This window comes from Lactuca sativa, chromosome 9 (assembly GCF_002870075.4).
Source record: "Lactuca sativa cultivar Salinas chromosome 9, Lsat_Salinas_v11, whole genome shotgun sequence".
In the NCBI taxonomy this organism is placed as follows: domain Eukaryota; kingdom Viridiplantae; phylum Streptophyta; class Magnoliopsida; order Asterales; family Asteraceae; genus Lactuca; species Lactuca sativa.
The window spans coordinates 174783330-174790747 of NC_056631.2; the positions used below are offsets into that span (position 1 = coordinate 174783330).

Consider the following 7418-nt stretch of genomic DNA (forward strand, 5'->3'; position numbering starts at 1 on the left):
GATAATAGTTAGTGCAAAACCTTAAATTTTGATCATATTTGTGAAAAAGTACTCGCATCCGGTAGATGACCGTTTCACCAGGATAAAAACCTAAAAATTACTGGTTTGCTAGGGTAAAACTCTGACGTTGCTGATTTTTGAGACTTAATTATAAACAATAGCCATTGTTTTGGGCTTAATTGCAAGAAAAAAAATAAGAACCTTTATGATGTTTATCTTTTAATTAAAGAATTAGTATAAGCTGACTTTAATTGGTATTCATCATTATAATCTCTGGTTACAAACGAAGACTACATATATAGCCTGATCACAAAAAGATAACTACCAATTACTAACAAATAGGATAACTATCTCAATAAAAATAAGAACTAAATAAACCATGCTAATCTAATAACCAGATAATCACCAAATCCTTTACTCCCCCTCAAGTTGACACATGAAGATTTTGAATGTTCAACTTGACAAGTAGTGACTGTAACCTGTCAGAACCAAGAGGCTTGGTAAACAAATCCGCCAACTAAGATTGAGTAGAAACATGAACAGGAGCTATTTCTTTAGACTCCACTCTCTCTCGAACGAAAAAACAATCCATTTCAACGTGTTTAGTTCGTTTATGAAAAACCGGATTGTGTGCAATATGACGAGCAAACTCATTATCGTACAGGAGTGGAGTGGGCTTGTCAATGCAAACTCCAAGTTCAGAAAGTAACCACCGAACTCATAAGATTTCACTGACCGTAATCGCCATGGCACGATACTCCGCTTCTGTAGAAGACCAAGAGACCACCCAGCATTAACAAATAACCAGTTCTTGAACGCCTAGAGAAGGGACATCCTAACCAGTCAGAGTCATTGTAAGCAAGCAACTCTGGTTGTCCATCCTTTGGAAGAAGAATTCCTTTTCCTAAAGTGGTTTTAAGATAACGCAAAACTCTCAAGGCTGCATTCCAATGATTTTATTACACAGGTGTATCATGAAACTTGGATGTATGGACTACCATGGGCTAGCAGTGAATATGTACATAACCTCAAGAAGTTTCTTAAAGTTGTTGAGGATCGTCGGGTGCATAGAGGAGAATGTTACATTTGGTGTCCTTGTAAAATGTACCAAAATTGTAAAAAGGTCTATGATTTGGATGTAATAGAAGAATATATGATATTTGAAGGATTTATGAATCGATATACGTGTTGATCACAACATGGCGAGTTATTGATTGATCACAACACAATTGATGTCGAATCTAATTATGATGATACAGATGATTCAGAGGATGACATCCATGATAACCTACCTCCATTTTCTATCGGTATTCCATCTATGAATGTTGATATTAATGACGCTGCTTACTTAAGATCGGACCATAACGAAGGATCATATGTTGAAGAAAGGTAATAAACCCTTTGTTTGATCTAAAAATAAAAAATATAATTTAATGTAAATTTGAAACATATGAAGATAGTATTATGTATGTATTTAATACATTTTTGTTTGCAGCAACACAGACGACACGACACTGGAGGACAATAACAATGATAATTGCAGTTGAGGTTCTTCATGGGGAGATTTACTATGATTGCATTATGAAAAACTTGTGTAGTATCAACATGATGCGAGGATAAAAACTATGTTGAGTTTTTGATGTTTATGTCACATGTAATATGTTCTATATTATACAAAGTCATTTTTTAGTGATGAACATTAATCTTTGTTCATCACTAAATGCTCAATTGCTCATCACGTTCATTTCCCCTTCTTCCTTTTATGAATTCAAAGAGAAAAATATAATATTGATATAATTATTTGATAAATATATTTAATTATTTTACTTTTTAATATGTTCATTTTAATTTTTAATATGTTCATTTTGGTTCGGCATCAATTTTTTTCACATGATATTAATATATTGAAATTGCAATTACATTCCCTTTTATTAAACAAGAAACAAAAGAAAAAAAAAATAGAATTTTTTTTGTCCTTTTTACATATATATGAACGTGAATCCCATTTTTCTTTTATATGGATTTGTATATTGAAGGGGCCCATCAGTAGCCCATATGAGCGCATATTCAATTCATCATCGGTCAAAAGTAAAAATTGCAAACTTAACAAAATTGACCCAAAAGTCAAAATTGCAATTACGTTCCCTTTTGCGTGTACTTGTTTGCTTATCACGAGAACGACGAAGCCTTCGCCTTCAGCCGACGACGCCTCCGCATCCGCCTCTGGCCAACGACGCCTCTGCCTCCGGTCTTCGGTCGAAGACACAGACGAAGTCTCCTACTCCGCCCTGCAGCTGCTTCCGCCTCCTCCTTTCACGTTGTTTACAGGTGCGATCGGCCTTCTTTGATTAATGTTCTGTTTATGACAATGTCTTCTTTGATTAATGTTGTGTTTATGAAATGCTGCTTGTTGGCTAGGAGTCGATAATGGTTATACTGTGTAAAAGTATAAATGCTACTCAGTTGTTGGTTTATTAGACCATAATCAGTAAAATTTCTAGTAATCGACAATTTCAACTGGTCTATGATATCATAATCATATTAATTTCTAGTAACCTACTTTTGGAGGGTAGATTTAAACTACTGTATGATTTAGTAAGCACACGAGTATTTACACATGATTCCATTGGGTCACTAGCAGTAAAGTCTCCACTTTGTTTCTTTACGTTTACTCCCTCGGTCTGTATTTCTGCTATACTGTTAAACAACTTAAAATTACATAAATCTCCCTCCATTTTATCTACATTCTTGCCTTTACATGGTTCAAACTTCACATTAGTTTTCACATCAGAAACATGTTCCACACTAGAATCATTATCAGAATGTGGTGATTCTTTATGGAGGGTAATCTGGTCTTTTTGTTCTGGACTGGTGATTGAAGTAGAACTTTCACTCTCCTGTGATAACTTGTCAGCTATGGATGCCAACAAGTCAAAGAAACAAAAAAATGTGTCAATATGAATTTCAAAAATGTATTTGTTTTCCATCAGTGAAACAAAACTTTTGCATAGTTTTATCCCAATTTATTTTATATGGTTTACAATCTTGATTGCATCAATTGTTGATAGAAAACAAACAAATGGATGGAGATATTTAATATTACCTTTCCAGTTTCATCTCTGATCTTATTTAGGACACCAAACACACACACACACACACACTATATATATATATATATATATATATATATATAGTTATAAACACATCAAGATTACAACAGGCATTACCTCAAGCATTCCGCTTTTAACGGAATATATTGACACAACCCTTTGTAAGCTCAGGATGTTGATCTAAATCAACTCTTTTTCCGGTGGCAACCAAATGGGCAAAATAGTCATTTTGCACTGTACATTATAATACAAATTGATTAGCATGACCATATTAGGGACCTCAGATAACAAAAGGGAACTTGTTAGTCTTGCTATTATGATGTTAGATTTGATGATGCCATGTTGGTAGTTTAGGCTGTCAGTTTGAGCAGCACTGCAACCAGGTTGGCACTTGAGGTTTCCTTTATTAAATCGGGTATGAAATTATCACATTTTTTATTCCCTTGTGAAATGATTCTGTTTGTGTTGTGATACAAATTATCCCCAGGTTGAACATCATCAATTCCAATTGAGAATCCACCGAGCACTGCATCAAAATAATCTCATCATACACTTTCACCAAACATTTATTCAGAGCTCACAACTTCTCCTATAGCAGCAGCCTCACTTGGGCAGGAACTTAGGATTGGCTCTTCGACGTTTTCCTCAGGTAATATTTGTCAAAATTCAGTTCCACATAACATGCATTGTTTTTCTTGATTATCTGAGGCTAGAAAACAAGTGGTTAATGTTATTTGATAATTAGTAAACTCTTTCTATCTATTTTTCATATCTTCTTTGCATGACATGATTTCTCCTTAATGTCTCTTCAGATATCATTCTTTTAGAAAAATATTCAAGTAACTGATTCACAAATACAAGATATAATCATATAATATCAACTTTCTTAATGTGAGTAAATGAGTAAATGACCATTTTACCCTTCTGTAAGTAAAAAAGAAAAGTGAATAGGAGAAAAGATTTCTATATCTTTGCACAAGATTCCAATTTCAATTCATCTTCTGTGTAATCTTCAATCACATTGATCCTTTCGAAATTTTTTGTCCAGGACCAAAAGATTCAGAGACTATTCCAATCTCATACGTATATAATCCTTTTAGTGCAATCAACAATTGTCTGATTGGAGTGTGGTTACTACGTTATGAACTGGATGCATGAGTTTGTACTTTTTCGACAACATGGATTTCCGAATGTAAGTATATTGTTAGATATTTTTTTGCATTTTTGTTTATTGTACTAGTGGGTCACCTTTGTTAAATAACAAATTTTTTATCTTAATTTGTTTGTAGAACATTTGGAAGGACAAAAAACCATTTTCTAGTGAGGAATTGGATGAACGTGTTAAAACATGGATGAGAACTTTTGGAGATAAAGTGAAGTCTTTTTCAAGTTAACGGTTAGTTGTTCTATATACATTGTTATAATTGGTTATGTTTTTCAAAAAACCATTTTCTAGTGAGGAATTGGACGAAAGTTTTTTTTATGGAAAATGTGATATATAAAAGTAGGATGCTATATTTTGTGTTTTATTGTGGAAGTTTGCAGATTTCGAGTTAAGGAGGTTGCTGTTATGGAGGTACACAAACATCCCTTGTATTTCATGTTGTATTTGCTCATATTTTTTATGTTATGGAGAAGTTTTCACCCTTACATTGCTATAGATGAAGGTGTTGATGGCAGGAATGTCCAATAATTTGAGTTTTCTTCATTAAAAGTTATTTGAGATTTTGAATCCTAAGTTTTCTTGTTTTTGTAGGCATACACTGAATTAGCCACAAAGGGGAAAGAGAGGTCAGATGTGTGACATTAACAAATTTAAGAATGTTTTTATGTTTAATGAACTAGGTATACAACTTTTAGATTGTATAGATTGTAGTATGAAAGAATATTAATGTTTTTATGTTTAATGAACTAAATAGTTATTGTAATTTTTTTTTTTCTGTTTTTTAAAATTAAAACATGATCAGTGATGCCCCACTTCTTATGGTTGGAATGGAATCATATAGTAGGTTTGTATTTTATGGAGATTGATCAATTGGTTACAATTCACATGCTAAAAGCTTTGCAGAAATTAAAGAGTTTGTTTTAGTTAGAATAGTTGGAATGGTGATCCATGTGTTCCACAGCATCCATGAAGTGGAATTGGCTGATTAATAAGGCTGGAATGCAAAGCCAGAATGGGCTGGAAAGTCTGGAATGCAAAGCTAGGAATAGGAATGAATAAGACATCAAGTACAGTTGTTTATTGGTGTATTAGATGTGTATATATGGCGTATTAGATGATACTTGAGACATCAAGTACGGTTGTTTTGGTGTATTAGATGTTTATATATGGTATACTAGATGATTGTATGGGATGGTATAAGATACATATAATACGGTTAAATAGCCGTACTTTATTATGCATGTAATCTAATACACCCCTCTACTAGTACGCCTGCTATGTACGTACTATATTCATAATTTCAACCGTACTCTATTAACCTTTTTCTAGTAGTGTGATTTGGGAAGCCTTCAGCCAAAGGCTTCAGGAGCTTTTTTGTCCTCCAGGATAGATGAGGAAGCTTGAGCGGGAGTTCCTTGCATTAGAAAAAGGAACAATTACAGTTGCAAAATACAATTCCTTGTTCTCAGAGAAGTTACAAGTTTGGGAAAAATTACCGTCCTACCAAGGAAAACAGGTGGAACATTATGCTGAGGGGTTAATAGCAGAGTATCAGGCTAATGTGGGGCATCACAATATATACTTTGGTGGCTGCCATGGACGAGGCTATTCGGATTGAAGTGGATATGGCTACACCGTTACGTGCTATTACAAAGAGCGGGGAGAATAGGAAGTGTGTGGGTTCGTCTGAATCCTCTCAGACAAAGAAGGGTTACCATGAAAAAAAAGGGTGACAGGTCGGGCTTCTGTATGAGGTGTCATTCCTCATACAAGGGTTCGTGCAATGATAGTACTATGAGTTGCAGACGTTGTGGAAAATTAGGCCACAAGCAGTCAGCGTGTAGGAGTGCTGATCCACTCTGCTTTAATTGTCGTTAGACCGGGCAAATGAATCGGCAATGCACAAATCCTAAAGTGTATCCAAGTGACACTGGTAAGAAGCCTGATGCACCAAAAGTGCAAATGTGAGCATTTCGGATGTTCATCGAGGTGGTCATACACGATGATGAGGTACTCTCATAACTGTTTCATCTAAGTGTTTTGTTTTCTATGTGTAACCGTGTTTGATGCTAGCAGTGGTAGATCATTTAAATTTGCTACTTTATGTTCTTGTTTTATGTTAGTTCAGAGTTTTTATGAATTTTTGTGTTAGGCATTGTGATAGCAGTATAGAATCTTGTTTTCTTGTTTGGGGAATATGCGATGAATGTTCTAATATGATGTGTGAACACATTTTCCCTTCGACTTGGACTACGATCGGGATCAACTCGTGAGATGTCATCATGGATATGTTTTGGCTACTTGCTAGCCAGAATGAGATTCTCTGCGTTAAAGGCATGCGTAAGTTCCGTTTTTGATGTGAGGGTATTTCTGTTTTGTGAGAAGAGAACTCTAGGGTTCATATCTGTCATCTCTACTTTAGGGTGAATAAGTATATGGCGAGTGTTAGGTTCCTTGGCTCATGCGGTGGAGGGTTCAAGGAAGTCAGTGGGTACCTATTTGTTGAGGTGGTCAAGGAGTTTAACGATGATAATTATTCGTCTAAGTAAGTTATATGGCGAGTCTCTTGCTGCTAGACAAGTCGATGAGTTGATGCACGAGAAGGGAGAGTTGGTAGATATCTTGGCGAAAGAAAGAATAAGAAGTTATGAATGAAACAATTCAACCTCATCAAAGTCCAATGAGAGGAGGGGTACGGGTCAGAAGTGACCTAGGTGGTTGTAAGAGACATGAAGGCTCGTTACACTAAGTTGACTATGTCGGTATTTGATTCCGATGGCATAATCATTTTAAAGATGGGAGAATTGTAACAACCTCAAAACTCTTTCATAAACGACGTTAGTTTTTCCGTTACTCGAATAACTATTAATGCGAATAATTTTAGTTTTATGATGTTAAAATTAAATAAAAATAGTAGTATTTAATATCTAAAAGAATTGATCGATAAATAAGAGGGATATAATCCAACTAAATTGATTTTCAGAATTATTATAGTAAATATAATTCATTTAAAAGATTTAATAGGAATTGAGGGGCCAAAGTGTCATTAAAAGAAACTTGATTTATTAAGGAAATTGATATAGGGTTTAAATTATCAATTTGAAATAATTGGAGGGACTAGATTACAAATTCATAATAAATTG

At 34.5% G+C, this 7418-nt stretch overlaps 2 long non-coding RNA genes across 4 annotated transcripts; both read left to right on the plus strand.

Moving 5' to 3' along the window:
* The first annotated feature begins 959 nt into the window (after positions 1-959).
* LOC128128437 (uncharacterized) lies at positions 960-1728 on the plus strand. Its single transcript, XR_008226363.1, has 2 exons — positions 960-1389; positions 1496-1728. It is a non-coding gene; the product is annotated as an uncharacterized LOC128128437 (long non-coding RNA).
* Positions 1729-2042: 314 nt separating this feature from the next.
* Positions 2043-5038, plus strand: LOC111917011 (uncharacterized). Of its 3 annotated transcripts, none has more exons than XR_002858759.3 (5): positions 2043-2328; positions 3465-3525; positions 3598-3759; positions 4159-4302; positions 4400-5038. It is a non-coding gene; the product is annotated as an uncharacterized LOC111917011 (long non-coding RNA). The 3 variants fall into 3 exon arrangements; XR_006187408.2 differs by lacking the exon at positions 3465-3525 and having other exon boundaries at positions 2055-2328; positions 4400-4686; positions 4867-5038; XR_008226773.1 differs by lacking the exon at positions 3465-3525 and having other exon boundaries at positions 2065-2328.
* Positions 5039-7418: the final 2380 nt, after the last annotated feature.